General features: G+C 39.0%; 1 protein-coding gene across 1 annotated transcript in view; it reads left to right on the top strand.

Moving 5' to 3' along the window:
- The first annotated feature begins 208 nt into the window (after nucleotides 1-208).
- LOC106093484 (ral guanine nucleotide dissociation stimulator-like 1) overlaps nucleotides 209-25,862 on the top strand; it is a 122,538-nt gene continuing 96,884 nt past the window's right edge. Inside the window, exon 1 of the mRNA XM_059370788.1 lies at nucleotides 209-853. The gene's annotated coding sequence lies outside the window, so the exon portion shown is untranslated. The remainder of the gene's footprint in view (nucleotides 854-25,862) is intronic.

The following is a 25,862-nucleotide window of genomic DNA, read 5'->3' as shown; positions in this document are numbered from 1 at the left end:
TGTTATTACTGTTGTCAGGTGAGTTTGGATAGCCAAACTATCTGGATGAGTGTTGTGTAGCACAGGTGAGCAAGGGTGTGTGTGTGTATGTGTGTGAATTTCATTGTTTGAAGTTTTGTGAAATGAAAGAAGGCAGGCAGACGCAGACATCATTAATATCAGACACACACACACACACACACACACACATTCTGCATACAGGAGTATGAGACAAGAGTTACTTGGTGTCTGGCTATGACTTCAGCTACAAGCCAGTCGCAAATTACGTGTTCAAACGAAGAGATCGAAATGCCGCTGCTACCGAGTGGCCGACGAACGTAGCCTCTAAAAACGAAACGCGTTAGTGTAACCACAACAAATACAGAGAAGAGAAATAAAGAAATCAAATCAATGGCTTAAAAAAGCAAAAAAGAAGTATTGAAATCTCCTTAATTAACAAAAAATAATATATAGAAGAAAATGTGAAATAATTGCAACGAAAAATAAGAAAAAAGAAATAATTAAACGAATAGGTGAAATGCAATAGAAAGAAAATCGATTACATATAAAAAGAAAATTCAAGTCGACAAAGAAAAATATACAACAAATTAAGCTAGAAAACCAGGAAATATAATTGCAAGCTCGGCAACAGCAGCAACAACAACAAAATGCTTGCTTCTTACCAACAACAAAGTGAAGTGTAGACATAAGAAAAACAACCAACCAGCAAACTAAACAACCAAAGCAGTAACCAGCAACAACGTACTAAAGTGAAAAAGTGAAAATCAATTATTTAACTTAAAAAATATAGATATATGTAGGTAACCAGTTGGCAGTTAGGTTTATTGGTCTTTTGCTACATAAAAACATGAAGGTAATACATATTTGCTAAATATGTTTGCTATTCTCTGGTGAATGTAATGTAAACACTTTAAGTGGTAAAAGAAAGAAAACCAAAATACCAGTTACCTATTATTATTAAATTTAAGTTAATTTTTTCTTATTCACAAAAATTCCTAAATTTCTTCAAATACCTTCACATATAATAGGTAGTAACCTCTCTCTCTCTCTCTCTCTTTAACATATTTTTTTGCTAGAAATAGTATGCATAGCCAATGTAATAACATTTATGCCATGAACAAAATTGTTGTTATATCGTAAAGTTATGAAAAAATACGTGAAATTTGGATGTGAAACAAATCAAAAACAACAACAAACAATCAACCAACCATCATGAATACCTTCAATACTCACGTAACAAAATATACATACGAATGAGGAGAGCGAGCTAGCATATGACGACGAATATCTGAATATCTGTTGTCGGCAAGATACAAAACAAACAAATGAACGAACGAACGGTCATTCTCGGTGGCGACAACAAACATAGTTCACAAAATCCCAAATCAAAAAAAAAAAAAAAATTGTCTGCCAAAACTCCCCAGCAGGAGAAATACAAGAAACACTTGTGTGTTCTCAGAGCTTGTCTCAATGAGGGGAGTAGTTAGTGTGTGTTTGTGTTGTTTGTTTTTGCTATGCGAATGTGGGAGACCATTTTAGTTAGAGCAAAGAGAAATTTGCTAATTGAGAGATTTTCTGTTGTTAGTTAGATCTTAATCCCCCCTCCCACCAACATATTAGCATACCACATCAAAACACATGACAAAGCAGCAGGGATGGAAAATACAAATTTTCAAATGGTACTAAAAAGGTACTTTTTGGTCCGAAAGAGTACTTTTAAGTTTTACTTTGTTAATAGGAGTAGGGAGGAGGTAGTAGATGTGATGATATGTTCGGAAAATCTAATCGATGAGGTTCAGGATTGGAAGGTCTCCATGGAACACTCTTTTTCTGACCATCGCTACATTAGGTTTAGAATAGCACGGCCAGCGCCGAATCCAATAAGCTTCCGGAACAAGTTGAAAACCAACTGGACAAAATTCGGAAGGTTACTCAGAAGAAGACTTGGGTAAGATAATTTAGATTGTCTAAGCATAAAAGACATTGAAGAAGATGTCAACCGGATTACGACTGCACTGGTGGGGTCCTTCGAAGATAGTTGTCCTCTTCGGAAAAGGAAATCAGCCCAAGAAAAGTCCTGGATGACCGGAGAGATTCGCAATATTGGGAAAGAGGTCCGCAGACTTCTAAACAGAGCACGTCGTAAAACACACGGCTCAAGGAATACAATAAGATTACCAGAGCGGCAAAACGTGCCTCCTGGGAGCTTTTCTGCGAACAGGTCGATGGGGTTAATGACGCCGCCAAGATAAAAAAGTTCTCTCAAAAACCCATTTCCAGACTGAAACTTTAGTAGACGACATGGGAGTGAGAGCAGAGACAACGGGGGACATGTTGAGGCTTTTGATAAAAACCCATTTGCCACTGGCTACGAAGGGACTCACGGAAGCACCGCAATCTTGGAAAAATGACGTTGATCGAAGGCTTATGATAACGGAATTTATGGTGAAGGAATCGTTGAGGAGCTTCAAACCATTCAAGTCACCCCGACCTGATGAAATATTTGCGGCGTTACTACAGGAAGAGGCAGATTATCTGGCGCCTTGTCTGGCCAAAATTTTCACAGCGTGCCTAAGACTTTCATATACTCTGAAAGCCTGGCAGGAGGCAAGGGCGGTATTTATACCCAAGACCGGCAAGGCAAGTTATGCGACATCAAAGGCCTACATACACATAAGCTACGTTCTTTCTACTCAAAACCATGTAACGTATTGTGCACACCATGATAAAGAGTATGACATCTAGCGAACTGCTCAAATACAAACAGCATGCCTATGTCAAGGGATGGTCGGTGGAGACTGCCCTGCACGAGGTTGTGCATAAAATAGAAGAATCCTTCGATGCCACAACGTACACACTGGCGGTATGCATTGGCGTCGAGGGGGCTATTAGAACAGGTGGATAAATTGTGTATCCCATGGCATAAATATAAGGGAGAAAGTGCCACAGGGCACGCCACAGGAGGGGAATTTTATTGCCCCTGCTATGGGTTACCACCATAAATGACCTAATACGGAAGTTGACTGAGGAGGGATTTGAACCCGTCTGCCACGCAGACGATGTTATAATACTTCTAAGGGGTAAGGATCCGAACGAGCTATGCAGAAGGGCCGAAAGAGTCTTGCATATGACTGGGCTAGACCCAGAGGTCTCAATGTTAACCCAGAGAAGACTGAAATATGTCTGTTCACGAGAAAGACGAAGGTGGGCCAATTTAACGCACCATGTTTCTTCAATAAGACGATTTCGATATCTGACAAGGTCACATACTTAGGTGTGATCTTGGACAGGAAACTGAATTGGAAGTGTCACATTCAGAAGCGTGCTGAGAAGGCTCACAGGTGTTGGGCACTATCTAGACGGGCCGTAGGCTCGAAATGGGGCCTGAATCCGAGGATAGTTCACTGGCTCCACAGGAGCGTGATTAGACCAATACTTACTTACGCCTCAGTAGTATGGTGGACTTTTATGGAGAAAAAGTGCAACATAAGGACCATTCAACAGGTTCAGAGAACATGTTGTCTTGGCATAGGCGGAGCGATGAGGACCATGAACACTATGGCACTGGAGACTATTTTAGATGTCCGACCCATTGGCATACAAATTAAGTGTGAGGCAGCCATTGCGGCTATGAGACTTTAGGCGATGGGAGAATGTACTGAGGATGGGAGAAGCTCATACAATCACAGTATAATCGAGGCGACGACGAGAAACCTGGAAGGAAGGGAAGAGTTTTCCGATCGGATACCTGAGATGAACCCTGAAGTCGATTGCGAGTCACTGCTACCAGAGTCACCGCCTTCGATTGGCGGAACCCTAGTATTGCCATCTGGAAGATCATGTTACACGGATGGATCAAAGCTAGAGGACCATAATACGGTTCTGCAGGTGGAGGTCCGGGCGATCATGGAATGCGTGAAGTGGTGTGGTGCTAAGGCGAGGACGTCGAGTGTAAACATCTTTACCGACATTAGAATTGCCATAAGGGCAATAACAACCAGGACGGTAAGGTTCACAAACAGTCTTGCAGTGTAAGAAGGAGATTAACGCCATCTCTGAGGATTGCAAAATCCGCATCGTTTGGGTGCCGGGCCATAACGGAGTAAGGGGAAATGAAAGGGCAGACGATTTGGCGGCGAAGGCCAGAGGACTGCCGTCAATAAACTTGGTTAACCCGAAGCCTTTCGGGTCGACGCAGTCCGAGTTAAGGGAGTGGGCGATGAATGCTCATGCAACACTGTGGAACAGCGAAACGGTCGGTAGGACGTACGTACCAACTTAGGGGAGTGGTATTGAAAACAATTAAGGATTTTGTAAGCAGCACGGAATTCCTCATTTAAAATTTTCTTTTTAGAGATTACTTTATAGTTTTTAGAGCGTACAACAAGCCGATTACTGGCTTAGGTGGCATGAGGCGAATTAATATCTGCACCCTCTTTTCAACCTAACCTAAACTTCCAGAATATTGGAGTGCAGGCATACAAAGTATGTCTCTGAAAAACATCTGCCTTACTGATTACACAATGATATTTAAGTAAAGAAACCCCTAAAATAGTTTTGGTATATATAACCCTAACCGAAGACGAAGACAGCCAACGTTACGCAGCCTCTAGCGTATTTGTAAGATATCTAGCTAAGTATATCTATAGAGTGGTGTCGCTGGCGACTCGCCATTCGAACTCGGCACATCGGCACAGCCGAAAACGAAGGATTTGCGATATATCCGAGATATATATCGGAGAATTCCGTTGGACGAATTTGGGATTCTACAATGATATTTACCGAAAAACACAAATCAGATATTAAAATTTCGAGTCAAGTAACATAGGGGAACGTCCCACCTAAAAATCCCCCAAATAGCCATATAGACCGATCGGTACAATATGGGATTAAAATGATATATACCTGGGAGTGGAACATGAATGTCATATAGAATTCTGAGGCCAAGTATCAGGGGACCGTGTCTCTTCCAAAGCTTTCTAGGGGCTCCATAATTCAAATAGGGCGACTTGTGCATGAGGCATCTGTTTCTAAATATTAACTGATATCGCCCCCTTACAATCTCTAAGCGATATGCATAACGCAAATTCGACAGTCGCATGGATTGATTCGATTCGCTATTTTATAGTGGCAAATTTCGTTAAGTGAGAAATACTCGCCAATCAAAAAAAAAAAAAAAATATTTCCTACCAAAATTTAAGAAAAATTCTACCGCACCAAAACCCATCAAATATACATACTATAGATACAAACTAATACCAGAATTAGCCCCTACCAAGAGCTTTTAGAATCAGAAGTCCCCATATTCAAATTGTATTTCAGATCGGAGATATTTCGCCCCAAAAGTTATAATTGAATTTAATATGGGGACTTCTGATTCTAATAGCTCTTGGTAGGGGCTAATTCTGGTATTAGTTTGTATCACCTATCTATGACGAGTGCACTGCATTGCCGTTATATAGGTCTTCAAAGTGTCAGGTTTGTGTCTTGGCTAAGTTATATTCAAATTTATCTTCACGGACATCGATCTCCTGATTTAAGTGTTTGAATCCAAAAATGCTTTCTTACTACCTATTTTCGACGTTACAATAAGTGAACAACTTTTGTGTTATCCCGGCGATTTTTTCAGTAATTAACTCGGTATTTATTTGTTGGAGAAACCTACCAAAAATTGAAGTCAGCCTACCAACCTACTAAGAGAATAAATACCTACCAATTTTAGCAGTAACTAGAGAACTGCACTACATCCAAAATTTGGCACTTAATAGCCACTTTGACCAAAGCAATTGCCTGTTACGCATGCCACTTTAAAACAAAGTAAGCTAGACACACACGCCCATATACAATAGAGTGTGAGATGAGCGAACGGTTTAGTAATCGTTCAGTAGATGCGATTTTCAATTTGGTCGTCGGATATCGTGTGTTATTTGCAAATGAGCACCAGAAAGATCAGTGTCATATGAAGCCAAAGCAGGCAGTGGAATGAGACATAAGTCGATCTAGCCATGTCCGTCCGTCCGTCTGTCTGTCGAAAGCCAGCTACCTTTCGAAGGAGTAAAGCTAGCCGTTTTGCACAAATACTTCTTGTTAGTGTAGGTCATTTGGGATTGTAAATGGGACATATCGGTCCATACTTTGATATAGCTGCCATATAAACCGGTCTGGGATCTTGACTTCTTGAGCCTTTAGAGGGCGCAATTATTATCCGATATGGCTGAAGTTTTGTACAACGGCTTCTCCCATGACCTTCAACATACGTGTCAAATATGGTGTGAATCGGTCTATAGCCTGATACAGCTCCCCATTTACTTCTTGAGCTTCTAAAGGGCGAAATTCTTTTTCGAATTGGCTAAACTTTTACACAATGACTTCTACTATGGTTTCCAACATTCATTTCGAATCGGATCACAACTTGATATAGCTCCAATAGCATAAAAATAAAAAGGGATACCGGGAAAACAAACTCGACAAATGCGATCCATGGTGGAGGGTATATAAGATTCGGCCTGGCCGAATTTAGCACGCTTTTACTGGTTTTAATTGGATCGATCAAAAAATTATTTGAAGATTTAAAAAATTTGAATCATTTTTTAATAGGATCAATTGAAAAATTATTTGGAAATTTATAAAATTTTCAATCATTTTTATACCCACCACCAGAGGGGGTATATTGATGAAGTCAACACATCGAAATATCCATTTCCGACCCTATATATCTGAACGTCGTGAAATTCTAAGACGATTTAGCAATGTCTGTGTGTCTGTCCGTCCGTGTATCCGTCAGTTGTAATCACCTTAAGTGTTTAAAAATTGAGATATTGATTTGAAATTTTTCACAGACAAGTTGAGTTCTTAAATGGGCCAAATCGATCTATATTTGGATATAGCTGCTAGCGGATTACCATAAAGCTGCCATATAGAGCGATCTGCCGATTTAGGGTTTTGAGACCATAAAAGCTGCATTTATAACACGATTTTACTGCAACTTGAAACAGTGACTTCTTTTAAGCCTTCCGTCATCGCCGCAATTTTTGGTATATGCTTCGGATCGGACTATATTTAGATAGAGCTGCCATATAGACCGATCTGCCGATTTGGGGTCTTAAGTCGCAATTATTATCCGATTTCGCTGAAATTTTAAATATTTGAAGTTGAATAAAGCCTCCCGTCATTCGACTCAAATATGATTCAGATCGGACTATATTTAGATGTAGCTGCCATATACACCGATCTGTTGATTTAGGGTCTTAAGCCCATAAAAACCACAATTATTATCCGATTTCGCTGGAATTTGACGCCGTGACTTGCATTAAGCCTCCCATCATCCCAATGGTATATGGTCCAGACTGGACTATATTTCGGTATAGCTGCCATATAGACCGATCATTCTATTTAGGGTCTTAATCCCAAAACAGGCGGATTAGTTGCCCGATTTCGCTGACTTGTTTAAGAGTTCTCGAGACCTAAATGAAATATCATCCAGACTAGCATCCATTTGAATATTACTATGGATATGGTAGTGGAGTTGTTATAGAAGAGCATGGTTGATTTATTCATGGTGGTGCGTATCGAAAGTTCGGCACGGCAGAACTTAACACGGTTTTACTTGTTTCTTAAAAAAGTTTCACTTTCCGAGTTAACTATCCGCACTCGACCAAGTTGTTCAAAATTCTGACTGCTTCTTGCTCAGTCAAAAAAAAAAGGATAAACATTATGTGTATGAGAAAGTCTCTACCAGTGACGAGCACACAATTGCAATTATGTGCAAACCCATGGACTTACTTGGTATTATTTTCTCGTGTACGTACCAAGTAATGTGCAATAGTGTGAGTATTTTTGCCAACGCTCAAATACTCATCCGTTTTCTCTAGTAGAAAAGGGAGACAAGCGAATAATTATTGGTACGGTACACGAATAATCGTTTGCGGCTATCGAAACACTTTTGCAATTGAAGAGTTATTGGTTTTTTTTTTAACAAAAGAAAGGTCCATTTACCCTAGGCGAATCAGCTACAGGATTTACAATAAACAAAATTAGTAACTTTCAATAATGCTACGTTTATGGCTTACATTTGATATGTTATAGCGAAACGTTAAACGATTACAATAAAAGAAAAACTTCGGGATACTAGTATTTTGTTTGCGTGCAGTAGTGGTATCTATTCTGACTGCTGGCTGACCGAACATTACTCCATATGTTGTACTTATATCGTAGTTATTGCGAAAACGCCTCTATGATATAAATACCACATTACCCAAGCTCGACAAACCAGTCTTAGCGATCCCAAGGTCGACTTTCATCTAATCGATTAGTCGACTTTTTGTGTAAAAAGTCGAAAATTTTTCTGTTGCATTTGAGTACTTCTTTCTCAAGTGCTACGATTAATCACTCTTTGGTTTATTCGCGTTGCTATATATATAAAGAGTGATTTGTTAAGAGCTTGATGACTTTTTTTAAAAAAAAAACGCATAAAATTTGCAAAATCTCATCGGTTCTTTATTTGAAACGTTAGATTGGTCCATGACATTTACTTTTTGAAGATAATTTCATTTAAATGTTGACCGCGGCTGCGTCTTAGGTGGTCCATTCGGAAAGTCCAATTTTGGGCAACTTTTTCGAGCATTTCGGCCGGAATAGCCCGAATTTCTTCGGAAATGTTGTCTTCCAAAGCTGGAATAGTTGCTGGCTTATTTCTGTAGACTTTAGACTTGACGTAGCCCCACAAAAAATAGTCTAAAGGCGTCAAATCGCATGATCTTGGTGGCCAACTTACCGGTCCATTTCTTAAGATGAATTGTTCTCCGAAGTTTTCCCTCAAAATGGCCATAGAATCGCGAGCTGTGTGGCATGTAGCGCCATCTTGTTGAAACCACATGTCAACCAAGTTCAGTTCTTCCATTTTTGGCAACAAAAAGTTTGTTAGCATCGAACGATAGCGATCGCCATTCACCGTAACGGTGCGTCCAACAGCATCTTTGAAAAAATACGGTCCAATGATTCCACCAGCGTACAAACCACACCAAACAGTGCATTTTTCGGGATGCATGGGCAGTTCTTGAACGGCTTCTGGTTACTCTTCACTCCAAATGCGGCAATTTTGCTTATTTACGTAGCCATTCAACCAGAAATGAGCCTCATCGCTGAACAAAATTTGTCGATAAAAAAGCGGATTTTCTGCCAACTTTTCTAGGGCCCATTCACTGAAAATTCGACGTTGTGGCAGATCGTTCGGCTTCAGTTCTTGCACGAGCTGTATTTTATACGGTTTTACACCAAGATCTTTGCGTAAAATCTTCCATGTGGTCGAATAACACAAACCCAATTGCTGCGAACGGCGACGAATCGACATTTCACGGTCTTCAGCAACACTCTCAGAAACAGACGCAATATTCTCTTCTGTGCGCACTGTACGCATTCGTGTGGTTGGTTTAATGTCCAATAAAGAAAACTGAGTGCGAAACTTGGTCACAATCGCATTAATTGTTTGCTCACTTGGTCGATTATGTAGACCATAAATCGGACGTAAAGCGCGAAACACATTTCGAACCGAACACTGATTTAGGTAATAAAATTCAATGATTTGCAAGCGTTGCTCGTTAGTAAGTCTATTCATGATGAAATGTCAAAGCATACTGAGCATCTTTCTCTTTGACACCATGTCTGAAATCCCACGTGATCTGTCAAATACTAATGCATGAAAATCCTAACCTCAAAAAAATCACCCTTTATATTGAAAAGTTATTTAAAAATTTAAACCTTATTTATACGGAAGGTAAAACTTGGTAATAGCATTACATGGTTGAATCGATTTAATGATCTTCGGCAGCGGTATTCAGATGGTAAAACAAATTCGTGCCATATCCAAGCAAAATTTTAGAGATTACGTCCTTATAAGTGCAAGATTTAGCTTAATAGTTTAATGTTTATGGAAGCTTAATTTATAGTAGCTCTCATATAAAGGTACATTTCACAAATAGAGATTTTTGCACCGAATTTAGCGAAGTCTAGATGGAATTTAGAATAGAAAGACTCCGATTTGGTGAATTAAATTAAATTTTTGGAAAATGGTCTTTGATAATGCCGGATACATAAAATCGGATAGAATAGAGATAATTTTGTGTTTTTTTTGAGGTTTTGTAGAGGAAGTGATAGAGAATTGAAGTTCGTTACCCATATGTGCAATTAGGTTTTCGCATTCAGAGTAACACAAGTTGAAAGTCGGCTAGGTAATATAGACCATTTCAAGCTTTAATTCAATGACAAAAAAGGGAAAGTAAACGGAAATGTGGAAACATTTGCAAAAAGCCATATTGGCTTTAATATAGTGGAGTGGTTTTGATATAAAAATGAGCCAGTTTTGCATTTTGAATTCTTCTTAATAACTTTCCTTTATGAAAATACAAAGAAATGATTATATCTTCATGGCAAAAGTCGACGAAGACTTATAGGAAATAGAAAATTATTAAGAAAATTTTAGAAATATTTGACAAGAAGTGAAAATGTCTACTTTTTGCAAAAGTCGAAAAGTCTAAAAGACGACTTTTTGTCCCAACTTGCGATCAATACCCTGTATTCTAGTTGTTCCTTTCCCCATGTTTGTGTTTGTGTAATGGAAAATTCGTCGTCTAAACAATTACACTACCCCCATGGTATACACATGATTCTGTGCATCGTATTGATGGCTTTGAACGCTAGACAACGGCTCTCGCTGTTCCTCTTTGTGACCAGGTTCGAATCCCGGCCGGACTTTGCCGAATTTTCATGTTGGTATACTAATATATTCTTTCCGTTTATTCATATTCTTAATCGACTTGGCATTTTAAGTCTACCTTGCGTCCGCCCGCCTGTGTAAATCACGATAACTGTAGAGCGAATAAAGAAAGATATCCGCTTGAAATTTCGCACAGATAATTCTATTTCATGTAGGTCGTTGGGGATTGCAAATTAACCATATATGTTTAGATTTGTATTCAAAAGCGTTATTTCTTAGCTATTGTCTTTTTGGCAACACTGGTGTAAATAGTTCACGCACGTTTCATGTTTTGTTTCACTGTCAAAAATATCCAGTTTGGTCTAAAATTTAACCATTAATCGTCTCACAAACGAACAAATTATGCATGCTCTGTGAAGAAAGTTAATCGCGCGCTTCTTCCATGTTATGGACGAAGCTCATTTTTGGCTCAATGGGTACGTAAGTAAGCAGATTTGTCAATTTTGGAGTGAAGATCAGCCATTAGCATTGCAAGAGCTACCAAGGCATCGAGAAAAAGTCGCAGTTTGGTGCGGTTTATGGGCTGGTGGCATCATTGGAACGTACTTCTTCAAAGATGATGCGAATCGTAATGTAACTGTGAATGACGAGCGCTACTCTTAAAAAATCACCCATAGTTCCCATATAAAGTGGTCCTTTGACATGACTTCGTGGGCCCCTAGAAGCCGCAATTATTGTCCTATTTTGCAAGTTGCGTTTTTTAATGGTTTCCAACATGCGTGGTAAGTACGGCACGGTACAAATCGTTCTGAAACCGCATAGAGCTTCCATACAAACCGACCTTTCGATTAGTCTTTTTAGGCCACAAGAAGTGAAGCCCAAAGGATGCCAAAAATCGAAACCATACAGCGTAATTCTGGTTTTGGCGAAACTGTAGAAAATTTAAGTAATTTTTCTTCGCTCGGTGCTATGGCATCATAATGGGCTCAAAAGTCTAAGTGAATCTGATTACAAGCTAACAATAAAATCCAACCTTACTTAAGAAATTATTACAGTACTCAATTACCCACAATTGTATCTTCTTTCCTACATGTTAAAGGAAGGAATTCCTTTGCCGCTTTCAAGTCACTAAAATTAAGAAAACAAATTTTCTGCAATCATTTGCCTTTATGAACATTCAACAAGTTTATACCGCTTAAGCAATTGCTTACCAATCTATGAAAATTGCAAATCATGAAGAGGCGTTTAAAATGTCCAACAACTAATCATATCACTAATCCCATCGTTGCCACCACTAACAAACAACTAGTTCCTTATCCATGGAACAATCTTTAATTCATAGCAGTATCGTAGGCAAATCAACCGTAACACTTGATTGAGAAACTGTAACACATGCACTTAAATGCTCGATCTCTTGTCCACTGACTTAGTTTGTTTTTCTACTCGCTTACTTTCTCTCTACGGGCTTCGATAACCATTCGGGCTTCCTCATTTTGCAAAAATATCTGTACGGCGAACCCAAGAGTTTGAATTTTTAGATCATTTACACAAAGTACGGTTGAGCGCTACGGTTGCATTGAAGTTGATTGTCGTCTAGAGTTTCTTTGGGTATACAGTGAGTGTTGTATAGAAATCGAACATAGTAATATTGTTTTCATTGCACAGGTGTTGTAGCCAAGAAAGTAAAGTGAAGAGATTAGGAAAAAACAAGAAGTAAAATAGAGAGAACGATTTATATGGGAGCTGTATCGGGCCATAGACCGATTCAGACCATAATAAACACGTATGTCGATGGTCATGAGAGGACCCGTCGTACAAAATTTCAGGCAAATCGGATAATAATTGCGACCTCTAGAGGCTCAAGAAAATCAAGATCCCAGATCGGTTTATATGGCAGCTATATCAGGTTATGAACCGATTTGAACCTTATTTTGACACAGTTGTTGAGAGTAAGAATAAAAAACGTCATGCAAAATTTCAGCCAAATCGGATAAGAATTGCGCCCTCTAGAGGCTCAAGAAGTCAAGTCCGCAGATCTGTTTCTATGACAGCTATATCAGGTTATGGACCGATTTGAACCATACTTGGCACAGTTGTTGGATATCATAACAAAACACGTCGTGCCAAAATTCATTCAAATCGGATAAGAATTGCGCCCTCTAGAGGCTCAAGAAGTCAAGACCGAAGATCGGTTTATATGACAGCTATATTAGGTTATGGACCGATTTGAACCGTGCTTGGCTCAGTTGTTGGATATCATAACAAAACACGTTGCGCAAAATTTCATTCCAATCGGATAAGAATTGCGCCCTCTAGAGGCTCAAGAAGTCAAGTCCCCAGATCTGTTTCTATGACAGCTATATCAGGTTATGAACCGATTTGAACCATACTTGTCACAGTTGTTGGATATCATGACAAAACACGTCGTGCAAAATTTCATTCCAATCTGATAAGAATTGCGCACTCTAGAGGCTCAAGAAGTCAAGACCCAAGATCGGTTTATATGGCAGCTATATCAGGTTATGAACCGATTTGAACCGTACTTGGCACAGTTGTTGGATATTATAACAAAACACTTTGTGCAAAATTTCATTCCAATCGGATAAGAATTGCGCACTCTAGAGGCTCAAAAAGTCAAGACCCGAGATCGGTTTATATGGCAGCTATATCAAACCATGGACTGATATGGCCCATTAACAATACCAACCGACCTCCACTAATAGGAAGTATTTGTGCAAAATTTCCAGCGGCTAGCTGTACTCCTTCGGAAGTTAGCGTGCTTTCGACAGACAGACGGACGGACATGCCTAGATCGACATAAAATGTCGCGACGATCAAGAATATATTGGGTTGCCCAAAAAGTAATTGCGGATTTTTTAAAAGAAAGTAAATGCATTTTTAATAGAACTTAGAATGAACTTTAATCAAATATACTTTTTTTTACACTTTTTTTCTAAAGCAAGCTAAAAGTAACAGCTGATAACTGACAGAAGAAAGAAAGCAATTACAGAGTCACAAGCTGTGAAAAAATTTGTCAACGCCGACTATATGAAAAATCCGCAATTACTTTTTGGGCAACCCAATATATATTTTATGGGGTCTCAGACGAATATTTCGAGTAGCTACAAACAGAATGACGAAATTAGTATACCCCCCATCTTATGGTGGAGGGTATAATAAAATTATTATTTTGGAGCGGTACACTGTCATAACGAAGCTGGGTAAGCTATACCCACGAACATTTAACTAAGGAACAAAGCGAAACTCTTCCCTGCTAAATAATGCTTTCACACCAAAGACTACAATGAGACATTATCTTAAGGTAAGCCTAATCAATGAACGAAAAGAGACAAAACGAAGGTTAACGGATAAAATTTGTCATACTTCTAAAGCCATATCAGGTTAAAGGCCGATTCAGGCCATACTAGATTTGGATATTGGAGACCATAGTTGACGTCATTGAGCTATTTGGGGGTGGACCTCCAAATAGCTTTTATATAATTGGGAGGTATTTTGGGATGGGGCGGCTCACCAATAACCTGGCTCTTCAATTGGATATCAAATTCGTTTTTTATCTCAAATACCTTTTGTTTGATCTCTATATTTTTGTGATTGGTATATACATCCATTTGGCTGGTTTTGAAAGACACCCGAGGCACCCGTCCCCCCAAATAGAAACCATGTCTTGTTTTTGATGACTGCGAGAGTGCAAATAGATTTCGAAAGAATCACATTACCAAACTCCGAGATCTGATGTTTTTGAAAATTAGTGTTATGAAAAGTGCTTTTTGGTACTCCACTCCCAAATCCCTTTAATTTGAGCCCCATATTGCCATGGTCGGTAAATATGAACCATTTGGAGGGTGTTTTGGGGCTGGTGATTTCTCCTTCTTGGGTCTTTTCCAGCATTTAGCGCACTGTAAATATCGGGTCTATGGGGCCCAATTATTTCGTTGACTTTAGACTTTAATCTTTTACACAATACGCGCGATAGTAACTTGAACAGACTTATTTCTCTGTAGTTGGCACATATCGTCTTGTCCCCTTTTTATGTGTACGGGACATAGTATGCCGAGATTCCAATCATCGGGTATGCGTTCTTCTAGTCAGATTGCGCAGATGACTTTATGCATACGCTTTATCATCATGTCATCCTCGGGCTTAAACAAATAAGCCGGCAACCCATTGGCTTCTGCTGCCTTATTGTTTTTCAACCGGGCTACTGCTACATAGAATCCGTTTTGACTAGGTGGTACACATTCTACACCATCATCAGGGATTGGTTCTGTGGTATACTCATTGTAACCCTCATCGGATACCAGCAGCTGGGAAAAGTGGAGAGGAGTATGCTGTTGTCACTTGTTGTGTTTGCAGCTTTCCGATGTCCAGCTTCCGTGTAGTCAGATATCGTATGTTTCTCGCCAAACTAAGGCGAGTGCGAACCTTTGCTGCAACAACCCAGCTAACAAAATTTTACGATTTCGGTCCGACAATCAGATGAATTGATTGTCTTACGGACATCGTAACTAAAAACAAGTACAAGGCGTTACCCACCACTTCGGGTATATATGTAAACCACCTTTCGCCATAATCCGGGGAAAAATGCATGATTTATGCCCCCAAATTCGGCACGGACATTGAGTGGTCTACTATGTGCAAGTCATTGTTCAATTTTGTAGAACAAAATATTGGTCTTTTTGGTAGCTATATCCAAATATAGACCGATCTTTACTATATACGACACGGATGTCGAAAAGGCTAACATAAGTCACCGTGTAAAATTTCAGCGAAATCGGTTTATAAAGGCGCCTTTTATGGGGTCAAGACTTAAAATCGAGAGATCGGTCTATATGGCAGGTATATCCAAACTTGAACCGATCTGGGCCAAATTGCAGAAACAGGTCGAGGGGCCTAACACAACTCACTGTCCCAAATTTCGGCGACATCGGACAATAAATGCGTCTTTTATGGACCGAAAACCTTAAATCGAGAGATTGGTCTATAGGCAACTATATTCAAATCTGAACCGATCTTGGCCAAATTGCAGAATGATGCCGAGGGGCCTAACACAACTCACTGTTTAAAATTTTGGCGAAATCGGACAATAAATGCGTCTTTTATGGGTCCAAAACTTTAAATCGGGAGATCGGTCTATATTACAACTATATCCAAATCTGAACCGATCTGGGCCAAATTGCAGAAAGATGACGAGGGGCTTAACATAACTCACTGATTAAAATTTTAGCGTCATCGGCCAAATGGATGGGTCTTTTATGGGCCGAAAACCTTAAATCGGGAGAGCGGTCTATATGGCAGCTATATGCAAACCTGAACCGATCTGGGCCAAATTGAAAAAGAATATCGAAAACCCTAACACAACTCACGTCGCAAATTTGGCGACATTGGACAATAAATGCGCCTTTTATGGGCCGAAAACCTTAAATCGAGAGATCGGTCTATATGGTAGCTGTATCTAAATCTGGTCCGATATGGGCCAAATTGAAGAAGGATGTCGACTGGCCTAACACAACTCACTGTCCCAAATTTGAGCAAAATTGGATAATAAATGTGGCTTGTATGGGTCTAGACCTTGGATCGGCGGATCGGTCTATATGGGGGCTATATCAAGATATAGTCAAATATAGCCCATCTTCGAACTTCACCTGCTTATAGACACAAAAAAATCTGTGCAATGATTCAGCTCAATATTTCCATTTTCAGAGACTGTAGCGTGATTTTAACCGACTGACGGACGGACGGACAGACATGGCTAGATCGTCTTTGATTTTTACGACAATCAAAAATTACGATGTGTTGCAAACGGAATGACAAAATGAATATTCCCCCATCCTTTGGCGGTGGGTATAACTAGAGCAGTGGTTGTCATTTTCTCAGAATGACACGGCCGAGTGTCTGAGATATTTACCGCCATATCGTACCGAATTCGGACCAAAATTCCAGGAAATTTCGGATAAAAATTTTACGTCGTACCGAATTGGGACCGATTTCTTGACGAATTTCTTACAAAATGTGGACGATTTTGCCGACGAATCGGTCCTATTTCGAACGGATTTCTTTACGAAGCTTTAAAACTGGTCAAATAAATCAAATATTCCAAGGCAACAGTTAACGTCACCCAACGTAATTCAAAAAAAGAAAAAAAAAACACAAAAACAAAAACAAAATATCCCCCCTCCATCACTTCTGTAACGAAGTTTATTTATTTTTGCCCATGTGTCTGGCATTGAACCTGCATTTTCGACACTCATCGTTTCCATTCCTATTGAGAAACTCTTTATGCACTGCTGCAATAAGAAATTACACAAAGAAAATAAATAAAAGTCGATGCATTTTGTCATGTCTTTGGCAGGTAAATTAGCAACAACAAAATCAACCAGCCAACAAACATAAAATGAGCTAAAAAATGACAGAAAAGTTTGAAAATAACAGCGTACGACGGGAAAAGTTTACAGCAGCGACCATTCAAGCGCACCGTACCATGGCGAGTATAACAACGATTAAAATAACTGACCAGTCGCGTCGACAGTGGTGTATGCAAAAAAGCGAATAGTACACTAAAACAAGTAAAAGCGTGCTAAGTTCGGCCGGGCCGAATCTTATATACCCTCCACCATGGATCGCATTTGTCGAGTTCTTTTCCCGGCATCTCTTCTGAGGCAAAAAAAAGGATATAAGAAAAGATTTGCTCTGCTATTAGAGCAATATCAAGATATGGTCCGGTTTGGACCACAATTAAATTATATGTTGGAGGCCTGTGTAAAATGTCAGCCAATTCGAATAAGAATTGCGCCCTTTGTGGGCTCAAGAAGTAAAATAGAGAGATCGATTTATAGGGGAGCTGTATCGCGCTATAGTCCGATTCAGAGCATAATAAACATGTATGTTAATGGTCATGAGAGAATCCGTCGTACAAATTTTTAGGTCAATCGGATAATAATTGCGACCTCTAGAGGCTCAAGAAGTCAAGATCCCAGATCAGTTTATATGGCAGCTATATCAGGTTATGAACCAACTTGTACTTTATTTGACATAGTTGTTGAAAATAACAATAAAAAACGTCTTGCGAAATTTCAGCCAAATCGGATAGGAATTGCGCCCTCTAGAAGCTCAAGAAATCAAGTCCCCAGATCTGTTTATATGACAGCTATATCAGGTTATGAACCGATTTGAACCATATTTGACACAGTTATTGGATATCATAACAAAATACTACGTGCCAAAATTCATTCAAATTGGATAAGAATTGCGCCCTCTAGAGGCTCAAGAAGTCAAGACCCAAGATCGGTTTATATGGCAGCTACATCAGGTTATGGACCGATTTGAACCATACTTAGCACAGTTGTTGGATAAAATAACAAAACACGTCGTGCAAAATTTCATTTCAATCGGATAAGAATTGCGCACTCTATAGGCTCAAGAAGTCAAGACCCAAGATCGGTTTATATGGCAGCTATATCAGGTTATGGACCGATTTGAACCATACTTGGCACAGTTGTTGGACGTCATAAAAAAACACGTCGTGCAAAATTTCATTCTGATCGGATAAGAATTGCGCACGCTAGAGGCTCAAGAAGTCAAGACCCAAGATCGGTTTATATGGCAGCTATATCAGGTTATGGACCTACTTGAACCATACTTGGCACAGTTCTGGGATATCATAGCAAACCACGTCGTGCAAAATTTCATTCCAATCGGATAAGAATTGCGCACTCAAGGGGCTCAAGAAGTCAAGACCCAAGATCGGTTTATATGGCAGCTATATCAAAACATGGACCGATATGGCCCATTTACAATACCAACCGACCTACACTAATAAGAAGTATTTGTGCAAAATTTCAAGCGGCTAGCTTTACTCCTTCGGAAGTTAGCGTGCTTTCGACAGACAGACGGACGGACGGACAGACAGACGGACGGACATGGTTAGATCGACATAAAATGTGACGACGATCAAGAATATATAGGGTGATTTTTTTGAGGTTAGGATTTTATGCATTAGTATTTGACAGATCACGTGGGATTTCAGACATGGTGTCAAAGAGAAAGATGCTCAGTATGCTTTGACATTTCATCATGAATAGACTTACTAACGAGCAACGCTTGCAAATCATTGAATTTTATTACCAAAATCAGTGTTCGGTTCGAAATGTGTTCAAATTTTGACAAATTTTGTTCAGCGATGAGGCTCATTTCTGGTTGAATGGCTACGTAAATAAGCAAAATTGCCGCATTTGGAGTGAAGAGCAACCAGAAGCCGTTCAAGAACTGCCCATGCATCCCGAAAAATGCACTGTTTGGTGTGGTTTGTACGCTGGTGGAATCATTGGACCGTATTTTTTCAAAGATGCTGTTGGACGCAACGTTACGGTGAATGAACACATTTCGAACCGAACACTGATTTTGGTAATAAAATTCAATGATTTGCAAGCGTTGCTCGTTAGTAAGTCTATTCATGATGAAATGTCAAAGCATACTGAGAATCTTTTCTTTGACACCATGTCTGAAATCCCACGTGATCTGTCAAATACTAATGCATGATAATCCTAACCTCAAAAAAATCACCCTTTATATACTTTATGGGGTCTCAGACGAATATTTCGAGTAGTTACAAACAGAATGACGAAATTAGTATACCCCCCATCTTATGGTGGAGGGTATAAAAATGGCAATGAACTTGGAATTAGAGATGTAGATTTGGATAAAAGCTCTCGGGGAGATGTTTTTGCCCTTGTTGCCTAGTTGTTAGCAACCTCGGGCTACAGTCCGTATTGTGTTTAATTTCCTGCTCTACAAGATTTGGTTTGTTCCTAACAAAACAATAATTGTGCTATCACAATTGGACTTAAGATTTTCTAGGTGAGTCTTATTGCAGACCGCCACTGTTACCTAGCCTTCATAAGGGTGGCGTGAGCTTCTTATCCATAGTAGTTTTTCCATAGAGGAAAAGAATTGAACGTTAAACAGACAATTTGACAAAGGCTTTACTCCTTTCTAGAATACCCATGTTGACAAATGTCCGCCAGACAGATCAGACTGATAAGCCTGCATTTCTTGTCAACATTCTTCGTTTCTTGATTTATGTTCTAGGGACTACACATGAAAATTAAATTTTTTCCCAAAGCTTCTTTCGCTGTAAGTTTTGTCACATTTTTGTCTGCAATAAATTTTTCTCTGTGTACAATGAATATTTTGCGATATTATTATTAGCGTCACACTCATTGTCCGTCTTCTTCTTGGTCTGGGCTAAGACATACTCAATGCTGGCGTTGTGATGCACGTCAGGAGGTTTTGTTACTGCAGTAGTTACTGATCGTGCGCGACTTTTTCATTTGACGGCCACTAAGTTTCACTCTGGTTTTGTTCGACCAGGGGTTTTGTCGTCAATGGTCGATGTCGCTAGTCAGTCAGTCAGTTCGTAAAGGAAAGACAAAAACAAAATTAACGCAAATTATTATTTCTCCATGGTTTGTTTTGTACCACAACCAACCGCCACTTAAACTGTTGTTGTTCATCTATCCCACGTATGGGCTATTGGTCTGTCTGTCTGTCTGTCCGTCCATCTAACGAATTCCACATTGAGACCCACAGTTATTGTGTTGTCATTTCGTTTTATAAACTATAAACAAGACGAAACAACACAAAACTTCAATCTACTTTTTCTTTTTGTTTGGACGGTGTGTGGACATGAATGAATGTACATTAGGGTGCTTTGACATATGTGAGAAAATTAATTTTTTAAATTAAAAAAAACAAAAAATAAAATTTTTAATTAGAAATCAATTTGTGTTTGTTTGTTTATACGAGGGCAATCCCAAAAGTAGCCGACCTTACAAAGAAAACTCAACAAATGTGGGAACATTTTTCTTTTTTTATACCCTCCACCATAAGATGGGGGGTATACTAATTTCGTCATTCTGTTTGTAACTACTCGAAATATTCTTCTGAGACCCTATAAAATATATATATTCTTGATCGTCGCGACATTTTATGTCGATCTAGCCATGTCCGTCCGTCTGTCCGTCCGTCCGTCCGTCTGTCTGTCGAAAGCACGCTAACTTCCGAAGGAGTAAAGATAACCGCTTGAAATTTTGCACAAATACTTCTTATTAGTGTAGGTCGGTTGGTATTGTAAATGGGCCATATCGGTCCATGTTTTGATATAGCTGCCATATAAACCGATCTTGGGTCTTGACTTCTTGAGCCTCTAGAGTGCGCAATTCTTATCCGATTGGAATGAAATTTTGCACGACGTGTTTTGCTATGATATCCAACAACTGTACCAAGTATGGTTCAAAACGGTTTATAACCTGATATAGCTGCCATATAAACCGATCTTGGGTCTTGACTTTTTGAGCCTCTAGCGTGCGCAATTCTTATCCGATCAGAATGGAATTTTGCACGACGTGTTTTGTTTTGATACCCAACAACTGTGCCAAGTATCGTTTAAATCGGTCGATAACCTGATATAGCTGCCATATAAACCGATCTTGGGTCTTGACTTCTTGAGCCTCTAGAGGGCACAATTCTTATCTGATTTTGCAGAAATTTTGCATGACGTATTTTATTTTTACTTTCAACAACTGTGTCAAATAAGGTTCAAATCGGTTCATAACCTGATATAGCTGCCATATAAGCCGATCTGGGATCTTGACTTCTTGAACCCTAGAGGTCGCAATTATTATCCGGTATGCCTGAAGTTTTGTACGACGGATCCTCTCATGACCATCAACAAACGTGTTTATTATGGTCTGAATCGGTCTATAGCCCAATACAGATTCCATATAAATCGTTCTCTCTATTTTACTTCGTGAGCCCCCAATGGGCGCAATTCTTATACGAATTGGCTGAAATTTTACACAGGTCTCCAACATATAATTCTAATTGTGATCCGAACCGGACCATATCTTGATATCGTTTTAATAGCAGAGCAACTCTTTTCATATATCCTTTTTTGCCTAAGAAGAGATGCCGGGAAAAGAACTCGACAAATGCGATCCATGGTGGAGGGTATATAAGATTCGGCCCGGCCGAACTTAGCACGCTTTTACTTGTTTAAATTAAAAAAAAAACAAAAAATAATATTTTTATTTTGAAATCAATTTGTGTTTGTTTGTTTATACGAAAAGTAGCCGACCTTACAAAGAAAACTCAACAAATTTGGGAATTTTTTTTTTTTTTTTTAACATATTCTCCTTTTAGGTCGAATCACTTTTCCAGTAATTTTCAATAGTTTCGATACCCTGTTTGTAGTAAAAACTGTCTAGCTCCTAAAATAGCCATCCAACGCTACTTCCACCTTTTCATTAATGGCAAATCGTTTTCTGCCGAGCCATTTTTCCAGTTTCCGGAATAATGCGAGGAAGCTGAATATAACGAGCAAGATGAGTGCTGAAGCAATTCGAACTTTTATTTATGGATCTTCATCACAAATCAACAATTGCTGTCGCAATGTTGGCGGCTTGAAACTTTAAACATTGAAGGTTCTCATTTTTCACGAAAGTATTGTTTTCATACTACTACCGCCATCTAGACGTCAGGTCGGGCTACTTTTGGGACCTCCCTTGTATGTTGCTTGTTTGTGGATTTGTGAATTTGTTTGTGCCGTATAGACTCAAAACTAGATGAACCGATTTTCTTGAAATTTTCATGTACTGTACAGTAACATTATCGGATCCGGAAGGATAGCCTAAAGCTCAGTTATCTGAAGGGGGAAGGTCTCCTCCCCCTTACATTAACTATCAAAACAGTTTGGACATATGGACCGATCATGACAATATGGGACTCAAATAAAAGCTATTGGAGAGTAAAATGCGAAAATGATATTAAAATTTAGGTTAGGTTGGAGAGGATGTTACCAAAATATTGTCTTTAAATATCCGCTGGGGCCCTATGGTCTATTGTGATTCCTCAATTTTCTCCCTCCTTCAGCCGCAGAGTCCGTCAAGGCACCTTCTCATATCATTTGAACGCCAGCATAAAGTCCTTGAGTCTGTCTGGACTTACCCCCCTTAGCTCCTCTTGTGCGTGAAAGATTAAATTACTTTTTATTGGTGCAGGTAGGTTGGGATTGTAAATGGGCCAAATCGGCCCATGGCTTTTATACAGTTGTCATATATACCGATCTCGGATCTTGATTTCTGGTTCATCTAGGGGGCGTCAAATATGAAAACCAATTATGAATCGGTCCATAAACTGATATAGCTTTAATAGCATGGCAAATTTTATCCGTTATCGTTTGTTTGCTTATAAAAAGATCCCGGGCAAATATCTTGACAATTGCGATCCATGGTGGAGGGTATATAAGGGCAGGGTATATTCGGCCAGGCCGACGCTTTTACTTCTTATATTTAAGAAGATGTTATAAACTTCAGTACTTCTACATTAAATTGTTTATATCCTTTACCGAAGGATGGGGGTATATTCATTTTGTCATTCCATTTGCAACACATCGAAATATCCATTTCCGACCCTATAAAGTATATATATTCTTGAACAGCGTAAAAATCTAAGACGATCTCGCCATGTCCGTCCGTCTGTCCATATGTCTGTTGAAATCACGGTACAGTCTTTAAAAATAGAGATACTGAGCTAAAACTTTGTATAGATTCTTTTTTTGTCCATAAGCAGGTTAAGTTCAAAGATGGGCTACATCGGACTATATCTTGATATAGCCCCAATATAGACCGATCCGCCGATTTAGAGTCTTAGACCCATAAAAGCCACATTTATTATCCGAAGAGCCTACCCGAGGTGGTGGGTATTCAAATTCGGCCCGGCCGAACTTAAAGCCTTTTTACTTGTTTCAACATATTTCCACTTTTTGTACCCTCCACCTTAGGATGGGGGTATATTAACTTTGCCATTCCCTTTGTAACACATCGAAATATTGGTCTAAAACCCAATAAAGTATATATATTCTTGATCGCACGGACATTTAATTCGATCTAGCCATGTCCGTCCGTATGTCTGCTGCACGCTAACTTTCAAGGAGTAAAGCTAGGCGATTGTAATTTTGCACACATTCTTCCTATCAATGTAGGTCGGTTGGGATTGTAAATGGGCCATATCGGTACTTGTTTTGATACAGCTGCCATATAAGCCGTTCTTGGATTTTGACTTCCTGTGCTTCTAGGAGGGCGCAAATCTTATCCGATTTGGCTAAAATTTTTTACAACAACTTCTCCTGTGACCATCAACATATATGCCATATACGTTCTGAATCGGTCTATAATCTGATAAAGCTCCCACATAAACCGATCTCTCGATATAACTTCTTGTTCTCCTATAGGGCGAAATTCTTACCCGATTTGGCTGAAATTTTGCACAATGACTTTTACTATGGTCTGCAATATTCAAACCATGTATGGTCCGAATCTGTCTATGTTCTGATATGGCTCAAATAGCATAGCAATTTTTTTTCACTTGCCTTTTTTTGCCCAAATGTAGATAATGGGCAAAGAACTTGATAAACGGGATCTATAGTGGAGGGTGTATAAGATTCGGCCTGACCGAAAATAGCGCGCTTTTACTTGTTATAAATGAGGTATACATTTTATATAATTTAAATGTAATTTCTTACATAAGTTGTACATGATTTCATGCTAAAGCAAATTTCCTCATGAACATACCATTAAGGAACCGGTGCAAACTTCTCACATATCAATGAGTGCTGTCCGATTCAAGTTTAAACTCAATAACAAGGGTACTCCTTTTTATAGCCGAATCTGAACGGCGTGTCGCAGTACAACACCTCTTCGGGAAGAAGTTATTACATGGTTGTCATACCAATTCTTCAAATGGCATAGTTCCTCACAAATGTCGCACCATTAGGAGAGGAGAACCACAGCTGAAATTTTTTTCTGATGTTTTCGCCAGGTCTTGAACCCAGGCGTTCAGCGTCATAGGCGAACATGCTCAAGTCTTAAGTCCTTAAAGTCTAAAAGCACTTCCAAAATTATTTTGTTCCTTGGAATTTTTGTCCATTTATTTAATATTGGGTTGCCCAAAAAGTAATTGCGGATTTTTCATATAGTCGGCGTTGACAAATTTTTTCACAGCTTGTGACTCTGTAATTGCATTCTTTCTTCTGTCAGTTATCAGCTGTTACTTTTAGCTTGCTTTAGAAAAAAAGTGTAAAAAAAGTATATTTGATTAAAGTTCATTCTAAGTTTTATTAAAAATGTATTTACTTTCTTTTAAAAAATCCGCAATTACTTTTTGGGCAACCCAATACATGATCCCCCATAGTTTTGCATGATTTCGAAAGCCTGACTGGTATTTAGACAGGATATTATTTTCTTCTATAAATTGTTCGAACTGTTGTTTTACTACTCTTTCCAGTATTTTTTCAAATGTTAGTAAGGTGTCTATTTGTCCATATTCTTCAATTTTTTTTTTGCTTGGGGTTATCATTATTATGTCCGTGAAGATAAAGTTAAATTTAACTAGCAGAGACACAAACCCATTCAATTAGCAGCACACTCTTACGAGCTTAGCAGAGCTATGCTAACAATTTTACAGTAAATATCTAAAAATAAAATCAAGAAAAATAATGAAAAAATTCAAAAGAAACTACAACAAGAGCACTAAAAGGACTACAAACATTGCGAATTTTGTAAAAAAATATCTAACAAGGTAATAAATGCAAAAAGAACAAATCTACAACACCAAAAAGTCCAAAGCGAAAAGTAGAAAAACTAAGAGGGGTGCCGGGTACCCACTTATATTGAAGGAAGCTCTTGATGCCTAGGATCTAAATCAAAGAGCAAAATATCTAAAACAGTCGCCAGTATTTGAGATAATTGGCATTTAAAGTTAAAGTTAGAGTTACAGAATGGCTCACTGTGCAAAAACTAAGATGGGTGCCGGGAAGCTCTTGATGCCTAGGATCTAAATCAAAAAGCAAAATATCCAAAAAGTCGACAGTATTTGAGATAATTGGCATTTAAAGTTAAAGTAAGAGTTAACAGAATGGCCCACTGTGCAAAAACGAAGATCGGTGCCGGGTACCCACTTATAGTGAATATAGTGAATTTCTGAACGTCTTGTCGTAGGATTTTTTTTTTTTTAATTATTCTTCCAACAGGAATTCTTACCGATTTCTGGAGTGCTTGTCAGTGGAATTATTTTCCGA

This window comes from Stomoxys calcitrans, chromosome 1, assembly GCF_963082655.1.
Source record: "Stomoxys calcitrans chromosome 1, idStoCalc2.1, whole genome shotgun sequence".
In the NCBI taxonomy this organism is placed as follows: Eukaryota; Metazoa; Arthropoda; class Insecta; order Diptera; family Muscidae; genus Stomoxys; species Stomoxys calcitrans.
This window is presented reverse-complemented; position numbering and strand designations above follow the sequence as displayed.